General features: G+C 33.6%; 1 protein-coding gene across 9 annotated transcripts in view; it reads left to right on the top strand.

Moving 5' to 3' along the window:
• Window positions 1-22,056, top strand: part of LOC124957665 — a 241,037-nt gene that overhangs the window by 43,891 nt on the left and 175,090 nt on the right. Inside the window, exon 3 of one of the 9 annotated variants that reach the window (XM_047514782.1) lies at window positions 11,982-12,136. The exons of the other annotated variants lie outside the window; for them this stretch is intronic. The gene's annotated coding sequence lies outside the window, so the exon portion shown is untranslated. The remainder of the gene's footprint in view (window positions 1-11,981; window positions 12,137-22,056) is intronic. 9 annotated transcript variants of the gene reach the window in all.

Here is a 22,056-nt window from a genome sequence, read left to right as displayed (position 1 = left end):
CCCCCTTTATCCTTTATCTCTTTCTTTATCTTTTATGTTTTTTCTCTAACTTTCTTGGTCGCTCTTGCATCTCCCAACGTCGGTGTTCTACGTGTCGCAGTAAAAATGTGAACGAGATGAGAAAGTTCATTGCGCGTAAGCGTCGCCGTGGCAAGTCGACGGAACTCTTTACAATTCTCTCACAAAATCTTGGAATATCTTCTCCGTAGAATGGGCCATTCCTGATGAGAATAACTGTCTCCTCACCGTCTGGGACGGCCATTCGGTTCGCTAGCTTATTCGAGAAAGTCATTGTTCTATGGCGAATTCTCATCAATTAATCGTTGCTTTCGGCCCGACTTCACCTCTTTCCCTCATCACAAATCGACCAGCTTCTTCCTTGCCATCTCTCTCCTTCACTATCTCTCTACTCTCTTCCTTTGCCTTTCCCATTGCCGGTTCTTTCGCACGAGTGTCCCATTTATCCAAATTAAATCAAGATGGAATGGAATCCTATTTAACGATGGGACCAACTGCTCCAATTCTTACGCCCGGAGATTTCGTTTCGTATTTTTCACAGATTTTATTAAAGGACTTATAGTTCATCGCACCCAAGTCGTTTCACTCTTTTTTTTTTTTTCTATCTCCGTTTATCGTCATTTTTTCGGGGAAAGTTTCTTTTAAATACTCTCCAATTAATGTAGATCAAAAATATGAGGAAGAAACAAATAAAATAAAAGAAATTGAGAAATAAAAGAAGGTAGAGAGAAAGGGGAAAAAGAAAAACCGAACTCTGTTCTGATATCCACGCCATGCGCGTCGAAATGTCAGAACCGCTGTTCGTAGATTTTATTGTTTCGCGAAGAGTTATTGGATCTATCATTCCAATTCTCCCTGCCTCTTTTTTCTTAGTTTTATTTGAACTCTTCTCTCACTAGGTATAATACCGAGGGTTGGTACGGAAACGAATCTACGTAGAATTATTCGACGATCATTCTTGCTTCGAATCGTGGCCTTCTCTCTCTATCTTTCTCTCTTTCTTTTTTTTTTTTTTTCATTTTGTTCTGTGAATATATTCGATAAGGCAATCAAGACCATTTCATTGACCGAAATGATCACTTTGAAGAGTAATTAAAAGTGAGTGGTTAATAAAGGATATGGAAATCAGTTTGACGAGAGTAGTAGTAAGTATGAAATGGGAAGAGAAAAAGGAAAAGGAATTATCTAACCGTATCGTCGAATTTCATGAATGTCATCGAAACTTTCCACTTCAAACCATTACGGGTTCTGGATACCTTATAAAATTTTCCAACGAACGGAATGACTAGCGCTTAAAATAGAAATACGTTCGTGGATTTTTATATCGAGACGAATCGACGAAGCGTTAAAATCTAATGCCATTTTAATACATTCAGATGCATTAGTAATAATAGCGTTATAAGGAAGTATCTTCTTATATTTTTTCTAATATCATTATTTTTATATTAAAAATCTCACAAATTTTGAAACAAAATATTGAACAAATGGAAGATTATTAATGTTATTAATGTTATTAATGTAAACATACTATATGCTTTGTATAATTATTTTTTAATTTGATTCGTTTATTACGTTAGTTCGAAATATTGAGAAGTACAACTCAAATGGAAATAGAGAAGAAGTGAGAGAGAAAGAGAGAGAGAGAGAGAGGAAAAGGGAGAGACAGAGAGAAAGAGAGATAATAAAAGAAAGAGAAGCGTAGAAGCGGACACCTTTTGAAAATTTCAACGAACCATTGAGAATACCACGAGCCAGATGGCTGCACCATCACCGTATTCGCTCAAAAATTATAATTGCTAATCCAGGTCGTGATAGTTCTTTGCCAGCATGGATTCAATTCGAACGTATAACGAAAATAACGAATTTGTAGTTCTCTTATTGTAGTTCCTTTGAAACTTTCGTAATGTCTCTTCGTAATTCTTATTACACACTCGTTACACTGTAGTAGCCTCTCGCGGAATAAAATCTTTTTATTCTTTTACTTTTCGTCCTAATCTCGACATTTCTTTCTTTAATTCATTCTCATTTATCTGCTATTTCCCTCTCTCTCTCTCTCTCTCTCTCTCTCTCTCTCTCTCTTTTTCTTTCCCTGTCTCATTACGTTTCATAAGACGCTCGTTCGATTTCTCTGCTACTCCATGAAATCGAGCGAACTAACGAAACCGCAAAGTGAAGAACACCGGTTTATTCTTTTTCTTCTTCTGTGCTCTTCTTTAGGTTTTCACGGAAGGTCCTTATCCGAGCGTTAAGTATTCATGGCGAACGAAAGGAAAAAATAAAAAGAAAAAAAAAAAAAGAAAAAAGGGAGAAGAAGAAAAGGAGAAGAAAAAGAAGAAGAGAGAAAAAAGAATAGGTCTCGAAAAACGAGATGCTCTCCATTCGCTCGGGCATTCTATCGGAAAAGTGAGAACAGGGTCTCTCTCTTCTCATCTTCGCCAACTTCGCCATTCTCCTTCGAGATATCCGCCAGTCGATCTTCTTTTCGTATATTTCCCTATATTCCGAGTAATATCTTTTTTCAAATATTTTGATCCGTGAATCGAGCGTCCTACTTTATCATCGAGCTTTCCTACATTTTATGGCCTATTTATTCCTTTGTCTAGTAAATTCTGCGTATAGGCAGACAAATAGATACGCATAAGTAAATATATATGTATTTATATATATATATACATATATATATATATATATATATATATATATCATATCGCTTAAAGAGAGAGAGAAAGAGAGAGAATTTATGAAAAGCATAATAAAATACACTTGAATAAATAACAATGATGTTTTGTGAATGTTTTATTGTTTCCAGAATAAGAGAAAAATAAGACGATGTATAACGATCAAGCTAAAATTGATAATATGATCAAAATAAAATTTTTACATTCGCAAAAGCGTTTATCTGTTTTAAGCAAAAAATTGATATCCTACATATGACCATATTTTTATATATATATATATATATATTTTTTTTTATTGATTCAATTATTCAATTTATAAAAATAAATACAGTATATAAAGCAATTACAATCAAAAATCACAATATCTTAGTAAACTTAGTAATCATTTGTGTTGGAATTTGATTAGAAATGAGATAAATTTGTACAGGAAACGAATCTATCTCTGCGAAATTTCGACCAATGCATTCGGTTAGGATTTTGCCGAGAGAGAAGTGGTAAGGTTATACTGCGATGACACGAGTATAATAATCTGGTAATACTGAACGAATAATTTAGAGGACATCGATATACTCTTGGATCGTGGTAGCTTGTATTCGATTCAGTCTGCTTGCTGTTGGTTTCTGTGTTCAACGAGAGATAGAGACAGATAATTAGATGGATGGATGCATAGATAGAGAAATAGAGATAGGAAGAGAGAGAGAGAGAGAGAGGGAGAGAGAGAGAGAGAGGGAGAGAGAGAAAGAGGAAGAGAGAGAGAGAGAAAGAGAGAGGGAGGATGAGATGATTTTGCTTCGTGCAGCGGTAGTCGAATATGAACACGTGGCTACGAACCTATGGGCTTAATAGAATAATTAAGCGTTGATTTTCCAACAGTAAACTGAGTTCGCAGACTAAATTACGAGACTTAATATCATTAGAATGTATACTCCTTCCCTTAACTGTCTCACTTTCTATCTCTTTTCATATTCCATTTAAGATTGAAAAAAACAAATATCTGTACAAATATTGTCGATGAAAAAGTGAATTAGTGTAAGTACGTGTCAAAAAGTATGAAGTCTTCTGATATCGTTTTATTTCTATTTAAAGTTTTGATATCAGAGTTAATTAAATTACGAACGATTCATCTCCGAAGTATGAATACTGATAACTGACGAAGATAACCTCTATTTTAACAATGTCAGTCGTTGTTTTTATCATAGCGCATAACAAGAGATAAAATTCTGTTATGGGGCAAACAAAGAAACGTTTAGGAACTTCTCGTATTTATATATAAGAAGATCTTTGTAAGACGAATTTAAATGAATTAAATTCATTCATTCATAGAATATAGAACGCGTGAATCACTATCTTCAGAATATGGTAGAAACGAATAGAAATACGACCGATCCACGTGATTTCCCGGAAGCATACTAAGAATGAGAAAAAGTGACGGCCTTGCTCGTATATGCTCGACCTTGCTCAGAATGTCCATAAGAAAGAAGGTTGATGTTTTCGTGTCGCTTTCTGAGAATCGATCAATGAACGGTTGTAAAACTTCTTTTGCAAAGAAAAATAAAAAGTAGGCGAACTCCATGTTTTAGTGCCTTGAAAGTTAATCATTGATTGAATTACTATATTTCTTTCTTTTTATTACTTTTGTAAATAAAAAAACAGATTAATTTTTTTTTATTCTATACATCATATTTAAATATATTGTAGGAAACGATGAGTATTCGACATAAAAGATTTAATTCACGAAATCTCAATTGAAAGATCTCCACGTTGTGGCTCCATAATACTCACTGGTAATATCTAATCGTGCTCGACGCGCGGAAATAATATATGGTCTCGTTCATCGACCACGAAAAGGGTCATAAGAGGGCGATCGATGCACTAACCCACTGAGGTCACCATGACCGATCAAAAGTTAGTTTGTAGAGTAGTATATACATTGATATGCGTTTCCGTATATCTGCTTTTTAAGTATTTTTTATTTTTTTATTTTCTTTATTCGCGATTACAGATATTCTTTTACAGTAGTTATAAAATATTCAAAACCGATTATATTTTACTCTTGACGAATTTAATATTTTAGATAATAATTGATCAATATATATATATAAGTCAATTATATAATATAATTAATATATATATGTATATATATGTATGTATTAATTAGTATTATATATACATGCGTATATTGTAAAACTTCTTTCACGAAGAAAAATAAAAAGTTGGCGAACTGTGTGTTTTAGTTTTATGTATATATATATATATAGAGTTCAAAATTATTCTTGTATAAATCTTTAAATTTGCAATACCACGATTTGTGTGAGTTTACTATCATCGTTATATTCTAACATTGGCCGATATTCATATTAGTTTATATTTTATTTAGACCGATTCAATCTGGTAGAATGTGTCATGAAATATAACATCGGTTTGATGGTTATTCACTGGATATAATTAATGATGATGTTAACAAAGTTTTCTATAGAAACAGTATGCATGTTATACTTAACGTTGTCACATCATATTATATTGTCAATGTTAATTTAATATAGGTAATTCGTATTTTACTTTCCTTGTTTGAACATCAGATCAATAATAATTAAATATTCCAATAATGGATAAAATAGTTACTATATATTTTTTATCACCAACACGAACATTCTTTTCATTTAAATCTGTGTTATTTTATAATTGTTAAATTTGAAGATCAGTTCGGTTGTTACGCTTTTGTATAATTTTTATAATGTATTTTATATCTACAATATATAGATTTCAACAATAAAAAGCGTCTGAAATTCAATATGACTATTGAATTATTACAGAATATTTAGTGAATTAGTATAGAATATTGTAGTATTGATCATTTAAATATTTGTGAATTAATTATTACATAGGTTTTTATATATATATATATATATATATATATATATACACGTAAATATGTATATAAGTATATATTCATAGTATGATAGATTAACATTATCAACACAGTAACTTTCTATTGAAAGTCGATTCTACCAAACTTATACGGGCTATGTTATGTTGTGTATTAATTACCTCCACAATATTACTCTATTATGAAACAATTTGTCTCGATATTGATATATTATACTGATAGCAAATACTAACGTGGTAGTGAGTAATTAGTGTTATATATCTATGTATATATATGTATAAACTAACTTTAAATGCATATCATCTACCAATTCGTATGAACACATTTGTGTTTCAATAACCTATCGATACGTTGCTAAAATTAATATAACATTCTTTCGCACGACTGCAGAATGTTCGCATACGACATTGCCGTAATATCGAATGCCAATATTTTATCGATATCAGTGTGATATTGAAGCAATATTTGTACAATATTAGTTTGTCATATAGAAGGACAAACAATTCTCGTCACCTTAACTACTTCTTTTTTTATTTATTTGATTATTTTATTTCATATGTATTCCACAATTTCACGAAAATAAAATATAAAAATGAAATCAAACAAAGATCTATAAGTTCTATTAAAAGTTGAGTCTTTAAATAACTCGATTGAATTTCGATAAATTTACGAGACTTTGCCACGGAGTTCTCTTCAAATATTTCTAATTTTTCTAATTTCGAAGCGTTAGTCTCTCTCCTCTTGAGATTTCGAAACCGTAATCCAGCTTTATCGTGGCAAGTTCGAAGGACAAAGACCGAGAAACAGTAAATACGACGGATTTGAACCCAATAGGTAGTCAATGGCGTGAAAAGTTTAGCAGTTGGAACCTATGGTCGATGGGCACTCGATGTACGATGGGGCTCGCGGCGATTCAAAAGTCGCTTTTAACGTTGAAAGCATCTCTAAAGAACTTTCCCCTTACTCCCCCTATTCCTTTCGTACCTTCTCACACAGAGTTTTCACGAGCTTCTTCGTTCTCTTTCTCTCTTTCTCTCTTTCTCTCTCTCTCTCTCTCTCTTTCTATCTATCTATCTATCTATCTATCTATCTATCTATCTATCTATCTTTTTCCATTTCTGTCTTTTTCTCTATTTCTCTCTCTCTCTCTCTCTCTCTCTCTCTCTCTCTCTCTCTCTTTCCCACCCTCAGGAAGTGACTGAGAGTATCCGGCGTCAAAGTACCCGGACAGCTCTTGCGAGTTAAACCATTGAAAAATCTTGGATTCTACGTTTCTTTGTTCTCATCATACGAATCCTTTGCTAATACAACCCTTATCCAAGGATGCGGGATACTAAACGTTTGCCAATTTTTAGATCAAAGGATAAGATTAAAATGAAATGAACTTAACTCATTGACAGGATTCAAAAAGGTTCTCTTTTCCCTTTCACGTTATTTTCATTTCATGAATAATAATTTACTGTGAAGGATTCTTTACTTATTTAGGAAAACTTAACTCTCGAAACGATTTTGTATTTTTGATACGTCATTGGTATTATCGATTACGATGACCGAGCACTGCGGACTAGTTTCTAGCCGCGAGCAGAGTGATGGTTATTGGGACTGTATGCATAATTTAACGTTGAACGCACGAAAGGTTTTGAATATTAATGATAACACGTGAAGAGATAGCGATAGAGATGAGGTGAAGGTAGAGGATGACAAAGAGGAAGAGGGAGAGAAAGAGAGAGAGAGGGAAAGAGAGAAGAAGAGAGAGAGAGAGAGAGAAGATTAGAGATAATACCGTTAAAACATAGTAATAACTCGTAATTTGGTCATCGTCGATGGCAACTATGTTATGTCATATATTTAATTGCTTTGGCGAGTTTATCCTTTCCTTTCAAGTTCTGTCTTTGCCTACACATATATATATATATATATATATATATATATATATATATACACATATACATATACATATATTTATATATTTATATATTTATATATTTATATATGTTTATCAATTATACTGATCGAACGTCAAATTCCTAATAATTAAACGTGTCAAATCAATTATTGCTGATCAATGATAGTAATGAAAGATGAAAGATGTGTTAACAAGATTATTTCGTACGATTAGATTGCTAGGATTTCATTTGATGGAAACGAGAACATAGATGGAAAATAAATGAAACTATGTAAAAGAGTATTAATTCTGCTAATAAATTGAAAAAAAAAAAAAAACAGTACGTTATTATGAATCCAAATTTAAAACGTATCTCACTGATATAGAATACGACGAATCGAATGTACAATATAAAATGGTTGATAAATGTCCATGTCGAAATTGATTAATTTATATATTTATAAAATTCAATCATTGTTTAATAATTGATTTTAAAATATTGAGCAAATGGATATAATTAAAACGATATTAACGAGTAGTCCTGTCGATTACAGAGTATATTTATAAAAATTATTATCCACTAATGTTGCGAAGAATTAGAGAAACGAGCCGATAATATTAACAATTATTTATTCGATAGTCATTCGTTTATTTATTATTTTGAAAAGTGAATAGTATTTTATTTAAATCCATTTAATATTGCAAGTTTTTAAATATTGTAAACTTTAACAACATCACTTATGATATATATATATATATATATATATATATATATATATATATATATATATATATATATTTTTAGATTTTCTTTTCGCACATAATTTTTAACAATTAACTGAAGTAACATTTACTGTACTAAGAAAAACGGCACATAATTTACTTTCGTAAACTTTCACCCTTTTCTCTTCCTTATTTCACCTTTTGTCGGATTTCCTTTGGAAACAATCGAAAGCAGAAGATCGATGCCCTTTGTCGAGATCTTTAACTCCTTTTAGGCACTTCCTCTTTTCTGTTCTTACTCTTTCTCCCTCTCCTCTCTTCTTAATTTCAATCTCTTCTTCCCTTCTCTCTTCTTTCTCTTTCTCTCATTCTGTCTCTCTCTCTCTCTCTCTCTCTCTCTCTCTCCTATCTCTCTCTTATCTCTCTCTCTCTCTCTCTCTCTTTCTCTTTTTCTCTCTTTTTCTTTCTCCCTTTCTTCCTTTTTTCTTTTTTCTTCTTTCATTCTTCCTTAAACACGCACCTCATTCAACCTTCGCAAATTCTCTCAACGAATCTTTCTTTGCTTTGTCCGCTTCGATGACATACTTCAACCGTACTTGTCTAAAACGAGTTTAGATTCTATACTCTAAGCACGAGTTTGAATTCTACACTTTTCTTCTTTCTAAACCGATCTTCCATTTCATTCGTTTGATTCGTATCATAGAAGAATAATGAAATACGTATTAATTATTAAATAATAATTTAAGAAATAAAAAGATAATAATAATTGTAAATCAATTATTCTTTCGACGTATCGATTAAAAAGTTAAATTTTTTGTGATAAATTTAAATCTCATACTTTTCTACCATAATTTAGTTTAATTACTACGGGCATAGTTTAACAGACTTTTAAGCGGAAATAATTTACGTTTTCATAAGGCTTTGAACAGAAAGCTTTAAAAATCAATTGCGTTCAGTATTATTAAGTCATTTGCTTTCAAATGATAGATAATTGTTAATAATTGTACCTGTTATTTAAATTCTTTCTTATTTTCACTTGAATCTGGTATTCCATTATTCGTCTTCGTTGTTATCTTTATAGCGAACTAAAAAGCGATATTGAAATAACACTTTTTGTTTGATATCAATCCTAAAGTTTAATCGAAGTATTCGCGTCAATCGATAGAAAGAATCTTTATAATTAAAATTCAGAAGAATCTCCGTTAAAGCAGAGACCCAATCCTCTTATTCGATTTTTATCGTTTGTTCATCGATCATATAGATTTAACGGGATTAATACACTTTCAGAGATATTTTAATTCTCTCAACGAGACGTCGCCATTTAGCATTCCGTCGGCATCGGTATATTATCTTTTTCTTTTTTTTTTTTTTTTTCTTTCTCTCGGAAAGATTTACTGAGCCGATGAAAGCGTCATTATTATCAGACGTTATCGCGTACGTTAATAAAAAAATCTTCGATGAGCGAGACCACGGAAGAGCGGAACTCGTTGGAGACTGGAAAGCATTATCACAAGTGAAGAGGCAGTTTTGCGATAATTAATTATTCCTTCTTCTATTCTCTTTCTCCCTCGTTTATCTTATTCTCTTTTTAGTTTTTCAAGTCCGAAAGCACGTGCATGCGAACTGGAAAACCCGGTGGATTCACGGATGTCCAACGTTATATTTCCAATATTATCTGAGGCCATAATTTTTCCTGAAGCTCTCTCAACCGTGCCGCACGTAATATCACTCGAAGTTAATTTTGTTCCTTAAATTATGATCTTCCGAGCTCATATCCGTTCATGTGATAACTTTACGTGCTACTATAAAAAAGAATCATCTATATATAAACGATTATATGAAACATGTTGTATTATGGTTATCCGAAAAAGAATTGACAAAAGGAACAAAATAGATGGATGAGGGATTAGAAAGGTCTAACTTTGTAATTTGTTATTACGAGTTCTCGGCGAACCTAGAATTGAAAGCTTTCATACCCAGATAAGTTAGATCTTTATATATATATGTATATATAGCTATCTACATATATATATATATATATATGTACAAACGAAGAAACTCCAATAAACTAGACGGTAGGTAGAAGAAGACGAAGGGTAGACGAAGATACAAAGATAGTTCTCTACCAATGCATTTCCAAGCTAATCCAGCCTGAAAATAAGTTTGCTCGAAGAACAGCCTTTTTGCGTTGCGTAGCTCGATGTAAGACATTTAGAATCTCCTGTTCTTCTTCTTCCTCATTTTATTCTCTCTCTCTCTCTCTTTCACTCACTCACACACTTTCTCTCTCTGCTATCCTTATTTTACTCTACCTTTTTTTTTGTACTTCTTATCTCTCTTTTCTTCGCTCACATCGCATATATTCTTTCCGGAAGAGATTTTCTTGGCGTCGTTCTCGCAAGAAAAAACGTCGAACTATCGTCGAGAGTTGCAGCAGCAAGCCGAGTTAAGAACGTCGGCTAAAAATAGTATGGACCGCGTGGGTGGATTCTTCTCGAGAGTCTAAATTGGGATATTCCGTGTCGCCATTTTCCTCTCATTTCTCTTTCTCTCTTCTCTCTCTCTCTCTCTCTCTCTCTCATTTTCTTTCTCTCTCTTTTTCTTTGTTTCTCTTCCTTTGTCTCTCTCTCTTTCCCTCTTTTCCAAGTTACGTTGAGAGGTCTTATTCTTTGCACGAGACGAGACGACGAGACGACATTTCGGCCGGACGTTTACACAAGCGGTATGTGACATCGCTCGTACGCGTGACGAATGATCTGTCAAGTAGTGGTCCGTCCAACCGTGCTACGGTTGAGAGAAAAATATTTCGATCCTCGACACCGGTTACATTCTTTGAGACTGTGCCAAATATGCAACCGTCCTTGTGGTTCTCATGAATGAACGCTTTTACCAAAAGCAGCTGGTTCCGCTATCTTCTCGTTCAACGATCTCCCAAAAATCCCTCGTGAATTCTTCTTTCTTTTAAAGAATCGATTAGATTACGAAGCTCAAAAAAAGAAAAAAATACTATCCAATAAAATACGATTGTAACTGTATTGCTGTCGATTTAAATTAATCAAATAATTAATATAACGAACAAAAGTAATGATATATTTCGAATGAAAAATAGTATTTGAGAAAACTAGAATGATTTAAGTGTTCTTTCTTGATGAATCGAAATATACAAAATATTGTACATCCGAAATCTTTGTAAAATCTTGTCGGTCACGTCGTTTTCATCGCGCTCTGATAGCCATGTTCTTTCGTTCGTTCGTTCGTTCGTTCGTTCCCCCTTCTCCTTGAGACGAAAAGGAGAACGGGTCTTATTGAAACCGTAGCTCGCGTTATACTGCAACGGTTTATCGATGTTTCGTGTCTGGATCGGACGGTTGCTGTTCGGAGTCGTAGCTACGAACGTTGGATACCTACGTCGAGGCGTATCGCGAATACTCGCCACTGGCCATTCGACAGGACCCGATATTCCTCGCACGTATGTACTTTCAAGAGATACGATATTGTTAGTCGAATTCGTTCCTCCCCCGTTCCTTTCTCTTTTTCTTTTTGTCTTCAAAAAATATACGCCGAGGTAGATGCACACGTACGAACACACATGTACGTGACTATATAACTACCTTATCTCTCTGTTTCTTTCTTTCCCTCTTTTTCTCCCTCTTCCTCTCTCTCTCTCTCTCTCTCTCTCTCTCTCTCCCTTTCATTTATTCTCTCTCTCTCTCTCTCTCTCTCTCCCTCTCTCTCTTTCTTTCACTAACGTTCAAGCGAGTTTTCTTTCCGGTTTCTATCCTTTCTACAGTTAGAGCAAATTGCACGGAGATCGTCTTGGACCTGACAGGATGTGGACGAAGATTATTATCGGAGACACTCCTCTCTTCTTCTCTTCCTGGTTTGTTCGAGAAGACCTACTTTTCCAAGAACGAAGTGTCGTATTTTAGACATTAACGAAGAGAGGTGTGAATTCTATAGAATTTTTAATGTCAATAAATGTGAATGGAGTTTATTTTTATCGCGGATATTAAATTTTAGATAAAAATTAACTGAAACTGAAAAACAGGCAATAAGATATTTTCGTGAAAATCGAAATTAATAGAGATTTGTTTCATTCGATGAGAAAGATAAATGAGTAAGATATAAGTTCAATTGCAAGTAACATAATGTGTCTTTAACGGAGTCATTTTACACTATATAAAAGTGTAATGGCCTTGGGATACTTTTGTGTGCAAGCATGAAAAAGTTCTTTGGTATGGGACACTCGCGAATTATTGCGGTTTACCTTCGGCAGTTGGTTTGCGGTACACACCCGGAATGTAAAAGTTTTTCCAATGAGTATGTACGCAGGACGCCATGTTTTTTGCTTTTCGAGACTTTCAAAATGTCTTTTCTACTCTGTCTCTCTCTCTCTCTCTCTCTCTCTCTCAATCTTTTTCCATCCTTCTCTTTGTCGAACGAACGACTGCTTGAATTCCTTTGCCTTTTACTAACGTCCCTCTCAGCCTTTTCTCATCGTCTTTTTCTCTTTCTATTTCTTTACTGAGAAGTTAAAAAATGTACGAAGACGAGCAGTCGCAACATTCTACGACCCATTCGATACTTAATTCCGGTTCGTAGATCAAAGCTCTTTGCCTTACGAATGAAACTCTTTACGCTACTACGTGTGGAAAAAGATGAAACTGAAGTTTTACGCGCGGAGCTTCGAAGACACCTTCAAACTCACTTTATTCAACCTTTTTTTCGTTCTTCTCATCTTCACTACCGACCATCTTATCTCTCTCTCTCTCTTTCTCTCTCTCCCTCCTCTCTCACTATTTCTCTCTCTCTCTCTCACTCACTCTTCTTCTTCTTATTCTATGTCTCTTACCCTCCTTTACAGGGTCGCTCTTTTACTCCGCGAATAATTTAAGCGAAAAGATAAGTTTTATGAGAAAGCATCGTCAAGTCGAACCCCATCGTCGCGAAGTATAGGTCGCTTCGAGAATGCTCACGCGTAGCTTTTTACGATGACATTTATCGTGAATAGAGCATATACATATATATATATATACACACACATACACACACACATACACACACATATACATACATGCATATATATACACACAATATTACATACAAAGGAAGATCGAAACGAAAGACGTATCTCTACTTCGCATTTTTCTTTATTACTTTATTTGTGTTATCTATTTTTCATTTTTTTTCTCTTGCTTCTTTTTTTTCTCCATTTCATTTTATTCGAAGTGTTCCACGGGGTTTTTGAACTCTTCGAATATATACGTCAAAAAAGATCGATGAATCATGGTCATCAAGATATTTCGACCGTTCAACCTCTCCACATTTTGTTTGCATTGACATTATTTCTGTCAGCCAATAAAATTCTAGAAATTGAAGAGTTCGATATATATACCTACACCTAGAATAGTGCATTCGGAATGTGGTCTACACTAATGAGGACCCGAGTTTGGTCGATTTCGCAGTGCTGCAGTGAGCAAACTTTTAGCACATTTGGTAAACATGAGGAAAGGGGAAACTGTTGCCGAGTAAATTTATGGATAATGGAGGAGAGTGAATATCGAGTATCTAGATACTTTCCCGCATTTTTATTATTTCATATATATATATTTCATATATATATATATATATATATATATATATATATATATATGGAGAGAGAGAGAGGGAGAGATGGGTATAACGGAGAAAAAAATAATATTTAGGACGCGGATGTTTATTCTTCGCGTCGTTTAATTCATCGGGGTAATTAATCGTTAGAATTTGTTTGTATGTATGCAGTTAGGTAAATATGTATCTATGTATGTATGTATCCGAGGAACGATCTCGCAATTATTATTTCTCGGCATTTGTGAAATTACGAGCCTGTTTCGTAGAGATGTAATGCATCATGAAAATAAATCAACAATTCTTGCTTCCTTTCCTTTTCCTTTTTTTCTTTTTTCTTTTTATACGTAGCTCGTTTATAATTTACACCTCGATTGTAAATTTAAAATGTGTCCCGATTGTACTTCCTATTTCCTTTGCCATTGGTTGTGAATTTTGACAGGGAATACTCTAAAGAAACGCATGAAAGTCAAACGTTTCCGTTCTATCGGATTGCGATCGAATGAAAAAGACGACGTCTTCTAGTGTTTCTCAGAGAAGAAGAATTTTTAACGATTTAAAGACGTCCGTAGAAACGAAATTTCGCCTTATATTTACAAAGGATACTTCTTTTCTTTTTTTAAATCGATCCTGCCCAAAGAGAATCTGAATATCTGTCTGTGTATGTGCGTGTGTATACTTACTCGTATTCGTGTGAAAGAAAGAGAGATAATAAAAGAAGGTATAGAACCAGGATAGAAAATACAGATCCAAGTACTTTTACTTTTTAATCTCGGATCGATAGAATATCTGAACAAAGTACATGGCGTTTCGGAAGCAAAATACATTTTGGAACTTCCTTTTAAGCAGAATTTCATGCAATCGGCATTGGGAAAAGTGTACGATTGCTGTAACTTGATAAAAATGAAAAATTGTTCAAAAGTTCTGCACGTATCATAATAATTTATAAATGAGCATAAATCTAATCAATGGGTAAAGATAAATTTAACAAAATTTTATCCATTCTTTCAACAGTGTATAGTGATAATCATTGCGATGATTGTAATAAAGAGTTGTTTGGGAAAGAAGAGAGACTGAAGAAGAGGATCTGTAGTTGAAAAAGAAATATGGGATCTGATCTTCTCAGCTGTTGATAAAGTAAAGCTTTTTCTCTGATAAATCTAGAAGGTCCAACCCCCTGACCTGGGTCAAACGGTCGGGTTTTCTTAAAATGCGAAGGGGTAGAGATGTTTGTTGCTGTATTTTTCTCCGTCTTTTTCTTTGACAATCTCAAAATACGAGGAGAAAAGACGATGCGAGCGAAGAAATAGTGGACTGGTAAAGGTGGAACTTCAAAGCATGCTCGCTTTTCTAGGATGCCGGTTGCCGGTCATTAAAATTGTGTCGTGGTCTGTTTCGCGACAACATTTCCACGTTCTTATCATCGCATAAATTTTTCCTTCTTCTTTCTTTCTTTCTTCCTTTCTTTCTTTCCTTTCTTTTTTTTTTTTTCGTTTTTATGAAAACAAAGATGCATCGGCACGTGAAAGAAGTAACTCGTATAATTTATATTAACATTATATAATTATTAATATTAAATAATAAGCGTGTATATTTATTCATGTTTTATTATTTATTTCGGTTTACGTATTAAGATATTAAACGTACAAAGATTTAACGTTTAATAAATTTATTTTATAATCCTTGATTCATGACGAATGATATATTTATAGTTCATTTATTCTATTTATTGTTAAAGATAGCATCCTTGATCGTATTTTCTTATAATAATCAATAATTCCGTGCGCTCTTCCGTCGAACGTTTATCTAAACTTCCTTTACCGAACGGAATTCGTTCTTCGGCTGTAACTTGAGAAACGATCTCCGTTCGTTAATGAGACAACTGTGAAATTCCGGTGAGTCTCGGGATTCTTCCGTATTCGCTCATTGGTACGGTTGGGTCATCTTTGGCTGTGTGATCTTCGTTCTAATTAATTCTCCCCCAGAGCCACAGACTACTAAAGTAGATCCGTACGTATATTCTGAGAGTCGACGTTCAAAGGAGAAAGGAAGGAGAGAGAGAGAGAGAGAGGGAGGGAGAGAGAGAGAGAGAGAGAGAAAGAGAGAGAGAAGGAAGAAACAGAAGACTTCAACTTCCCATTTTCATCCATTGCGAACAACGACGTGAAATCGTAAAAATTATCCTTTGTTTCGCAAGAAAGACGATTGGCAGAGAGGTTTCTAGTTACACAGCATCTTCGATCTATCCGAGCGCAAGAATCTCAGGGCGTTAGCACCCGAATCAAGTTGTTTGGGCATGATTACCTTTGGATCGCCGCCAAGCTGGATTAACCTGATGGGCTTTTGAAATGCTCATCTCCTCTCGCCTCCTCATCTCCTTCGTCTGTCTCTCTTTCCCCCTCTCCTCTCTCTCTTTCTCTCTCTCTATCTTTATCTCTATCTATCCTCTTAGTAGACAGGAACTCCTGCTTCTCGAGATACCCAAATACACTTTGAAGTTTGTATAGGTCTGAACGATAAATTCGTCATAAGGTTTAAAAGCGACGTTATCAACTTATGATGCATTCGTATGAAAAAATAACGAGAGAAAATCTTTCCAGGTGTCAAAATTGAAATGAAATAATTCTTGGAAATATATTCAGAAAGAATTTATTGTTTTATTGATACTCCTTTGTCAAATAAGTAAGAACTTCAATATTGTCTTAACTATTTTCATTTATCTTTTGAATTGTTTAACTTGTATCGAGAGAATTTTTTTCGCCTCGTTATTCGATCATTTTTAACCTTGTTGTACTTAAAGACAGTTCAATCATTTTCATCGATCTTCTTACAGCGTCTCCTATACCTTTGACTTTGAATGAGGCCGTTTGGTATTCGAAACGACGGCTTCGGCAGTTGGAAGCGTCTGGCTTTCGTCTTTGCCTATCTCGACGAAGCATAGAGAGTAGAGAGAGACAGAAAGAGAGAGAGAGAGAGAGTGAGAGGGGGGGGAGAAAGAGAGGGAAAGAGCGAGTTACGTCGTCTTTTGAGCTTGAAAGCAAACGACGAAAATCTCGTGGCACACAAGAGCAGCATAAGCTCGTTGACCGGAAATAAATTATCGGATTAAGTGCTGTCGCGCGAACAGCCCTCTTTACCCACGTTTTACTTTTACCATAGACCATTTCTTTCTATTATTTTCCGTTCAATATTAAAAGAAAAGTGTCACGATTCTTCCGATATGTTCTTATTATTCTATTATATCTAATATTATTTTATCGAAAATAGTTGAAAGAATTTGCCGATGGAAATCTATAATTTATATGTTTGAAAGGATAAAAAAAATTAATTTAAAAGTACTGTATTCGTTAGTGAAAAAGATAAATGAGACAAAAAGTATTCTATTTATGAAAAATAAATCTATTGAGAAAAGGTGAGGGAGAGAGAGAGAGAAAGAGAGAGAGAGATAAAGAGAGAGAGAGAAAGAGATAAAGAGAGAGAGAGAGAGAGAGGGAGAGAGAACATCTCTTGCTTTTTTGGGTAAGGGAAGAAAAGGTAGGTTGAAAATTCTCGTTGAAACTCAATCTTCAGGTTTTCCAATACCGACGGACTCATCTATAAACTCGCTCGTTTCCTTCGCGAGAATTTTCTGCACATGTCCTCTCTGACAGCGCCAGATTTCATCCCGACTACCCTGCTTCCTCTTACGGATTATACGACGATCCTTTTCTCTCTTTTCTACCTATCATCCGTTCCATCCTTGCGGAGACCGAAAATAAGAGAGCGAACATTTATTTGATAATATTCCTATTATTCTATTTATAAATCGAATTCCTTTTTAAAAATTCTACGTACATGGAATTCTATTAAATTGCGGAATTGAAAGGTATAGGAACGTAAGTTGAAAGTGGGAAAATGAATCTATCGAAATAAATGACGATATAATGAATAAAACGAAAAATAATTTCAATATTTTTTTTCTGATCAATTGTTGCCTTGAGGATCGACCATTCGTTGTTCTTCTTATGATAAAGAATTATGCCATGATGCGTCCGTAGTGTGAGTGAACGTATGCATGCGTGACTGGTAACAAGAAGACAAAGACGAACTCGGTATAGTTTTTCCATTATCAAATGACTTTCTGCTGAATATTTCCGAAATATACGTCGGAATGACGACAATGGAAAACGCAATCGGAAGAAAGAAAAGACGCGAGTATCGAAAATGAAGTACAGGGAAGTTGATTGTAAGAAATGAAGGAATAGACATATTGAAAACCACGACTTGATATATTATGATTGAAGATCCTCAATTATAAGATTAAGTTAGTTTAGTTTACACAATGTAATTGTTTCTTTTTTTTTTTATCAATGTAATTAAAAATTCATATCATATATTTTATATAAAAAACAATACAATTTGATATAATTATACTCTCTTTAATAATAGACTCTGTAAAATGATATGCGTTGAACAGCTTAACGAAAAGGCGTGAGGAGAAATGAGAGAAATATGTATATGGGAATGAAAGAGTAGAAGTTGAGTAGGCTATATATAAACTCATGCGGATTATTTCCCTCATAGTTTCTCATTTTATCTTGTATAGCCGATGTATTCGTACTGGAATTCTATTTACTATTTACGTCTCACGACGTCGTTCACAATACATGCCTATTTATTATTTAAGCGTACTCACTACGACACATACATTAGCGATAATTTACTGTATATAAAATATCCTTTTTATAAAAATATTATCTATAAAATACCCTTTCCGTACTGAGTTAGTTTATAACAAATTTCATTCATTTTACTCGATAAACAATTTGGACAAACAATTTATTTCGATAAACAATTTGGAAAAGTTTTAACGAGAATCCTTGAAAAATTGTCGATCTTCGTCCTTTTTGCCATCCATTTTACTTGAGAATCCTTTTGAATTTCGAATCGAAGATACGTTTCTTGCCAAACGAAAAGTTTCAATAAGATTCGACGGGTGCTTTTCGGTTAAACTGGTGCACCATAGCAAGCTTTCGCGAATACGCCGCATCGAGTCAGTGCGCACCTCTCACAAGAATAGAAACGTAGTCTGCATACTAGTAGGTGAACTCTCGAGGCATATCAGATTTTAGACTTCCTTTTCCGTGTCGATGATCGCTTTCCCACGAAAGATTCTTCGGTGATTTAACTAGCTGCGAAATTCGAGCTCAGTGCTCTGAATCTTTTTATTTCCTTTCTTTGGATTCTTAATAATATTACTTTTTTTTTTCTTTCCCCTTCTTCATAGAATTATCATTCTTTAATGACGATAACTCGAGAAAATTTTATTTTCTATCCTTGTACAAAGGATCCAATTCGGATTACTTATTTGTTATTATTTCTTACTTATTCAATATTATTCATAAATAACTCGGAGATTTTTGACTTACTTTTATATATGAGCCGTTGATTTTGAAAGTGGGGCAAGAGCATTGTTTTTTATTTTCTTTTTTTTTTTTGTTTTTATAAATAAAAATACAAATTTTATGTTAATTTGCAATTAACTTTAACTAGTTTTTTTCACAAAATGGATTTGCCTCACTTTCAAAACTAACGGCTTATATGTATATATATATATATATATATATTTTTTTTTTTCTTTTTATAATCATGATCGTCCTTAAATTGAAAGATTTTCTATCTTTATCGAACCAAGGCAGCGAAATTCAAATACGAACTTTTATCGTTCGAGCTAACATCGATCAATACTAGTCAAGTACTCGTCAGAGTTTTTCCTCCCTATGAAATGCACTCGATCTCTTCTGTCTGATGTCTTGTTGATTTTCAAGGATTTGCAGAAGAGGAAGGCGAAGATTGAGAAGCCTGAACTTACCATACGTATCTACGCTTTTGAAAGAGCGAGGAACTTCGTTTAAGTATACATATATACACTGGCGATGCTTTAAATTTGACATTTTTCAGTACATACGTTTGAGAAATTTATACAAAAAAATTTTCCTCTCCATATGTCTCTCTCTCTCTCTCTCTCTCTCTCTCTCTCATTCTCTCTTTCTTTTTTATATTCATAAAACTTAGTTAGCTTTCATCGCGAACGACAACTTCATAGCATAATAGAGAGAAAAATATCACGTTCTGTTTATCGACACTGTATTTACGAAGAGGAATATAATGGAATATTTTTTTTTATTTTTATTTCTTTCTTTTTCTAGTATCTTCATGAATTCAATCGTAATTGCATCCAATCATGAGAAATTCGGTAAATGTATATATACAGAGAATTGGAAAAACAAAAAATATTAAAAATACATAGTCATTAATATGTTATCGTTATATTCGATGACAATTTTCGATCGAATACTTTCGTGGTTATTCATTTTATTTAAATTTTGTAAAAAATTTCTAACGCAAGATCGATAAAGTTGAAAATGTATAAATATTGATTTTTATCTAGAGACGTATTTTTTGATAAAATTTGATTTCGTTGACAAGAATATTTTCGCCTTCCTTTTTTATTATTTTTTTTTTTTTTTTGTTGCGCACGAGATCCAAAATACGAGTAGGTACACTTTCCAACATTTGGTCTGTCAAGCGAAATTGGATTTTTCCTCTTCATGATACCTCCTCTCTGATATTTTAAATCATTTGCCAATGTTTTGGTTTTATTATTGAAAATCATGGCCTTGGTGAAAGAGAGATTAAACATTGTGAAATCGAAGAGATGTCACAAAAGTTATCCTGTATGATGAAGACCTTTTTGGAATATTAAAGGAACTATTAAATTTTACTCAACAGACAGAAGCCAAATGTAACTTTATGAATTTTACGACGAATTGAAATAGTATAGTTTCTCTCTTCATCTCGAAATCTCACATTTTGTGTACACATTTTCGCAAAAGTTTTGATTTCATGTAAACACAATAGAGCAAGTTAATTAATGAGAGAATTAGACAGTTTGTTTGCTTCCTCTCTTTTTTCTATTCTACTTTACCCTTTCCTAGTTCGGTTCGTCAGCTTAAATTCATACGTCTATCAAGTTTTACCGTTTTTGTTTTCACTCGAGCATCATCTTTTTTACTCATCGATCCTTGAATCATAATTTTCAGGATGTTCTTTCGTACCGCTAGCAAATTTTTTCTACTCCTCTCTTATATTTTTAGATTTTTTAATAACTCACTTTTTTTTTTATTTCTTTCAGAAACGCTTGTACAGAATGTAATCTCATTCGTCAAAGTTTGCGAATTAGCCCGGAACGCAGCATACGTGAGAGATTGCTTACATTCAAAGCTTTCGACCAAGTTTTTGTATGTCTTGTATGTAGGTACGCGATATAACTTCTCACCCGTTAGTCGCTTCTTAACTTCATTAATACGTTCCTTTTGTTCGGTTGTTTAGTTTAACGAACAATTCGACATTCTACAACTCCGTTTTAATGCCGTTAGATTAGACGTCTCCGTTTTCCGTACAAATGCTCTCGTTAAAACGTTGCTTTTGTTAAAAGGATTTTTCGAACAAAAGGTGCGTTATTAATGAAACAAGAGCGATTTAAACGGGCGATTAATAAAATTACGTGAAAAGAAATCAAATTTCGTAATTATTATAAATATATACGATAACATAACATTATGTTATCATATTATTAAAAATTTTCTCAAAATCGCTAACGTGATTTGTAATTTTCATGGATAACAAACGTGAGTCGTTTCATATACAATACGAGTTGTATTCCATAGTATTATAACATTCGTCAGAGGTTCATGAATCCTTTATAATACTATTGAGACTCTGACAATCAACGTGTCACGCTCGTGAAACGTTCCGTGAACGCTGAAGATGTCTAACATGAATGCTATACGCGTGACGTGCTATCCTCTCGTATTCGATTGCTTGAGAGTTGGTATATCGACTACACACATATGTATGCATTGGTAAAGCACGTGAGCACGTGCGCATATATACAAACGTAGTCGCATAGAAACATCTACCTATTTATATGAATCGCGTGCGACGAGTAAATGCTTACGTAGGAACTACTATATAATTATGTACTCGTCATCGACTAAACGATTTCGATTTTCTTTGATCAGCTTGACTTATACAATATCTTTTTAATATGCCATTAGTACATATATATATATATATATATATATATTCAATATATTTCAATATAATTATATTAATGATTATAACTTCAATAATTATAATTGCTAAATATTTGAGATTCAATAATGTATATTATGCTATTCGATGAAGTTTGGAATATTTGATTAGTCTATTTATGT

Source organism: Vespa velutina, chromosome 2 (genome assembly GCF_912470025.1).
Source record: "Vespa velutina chromosome 2, iVesVel2.1, whole genome shotgun sequence".
NCBI lineage: Eukaryota > Metazoa > Arthropoda > Insecta > Hymenoptera > Vespidae > Vespa > Vespa velutina.
This window is presented reverse-complemented; position numbering and strand designations above follow the sequence as displayed.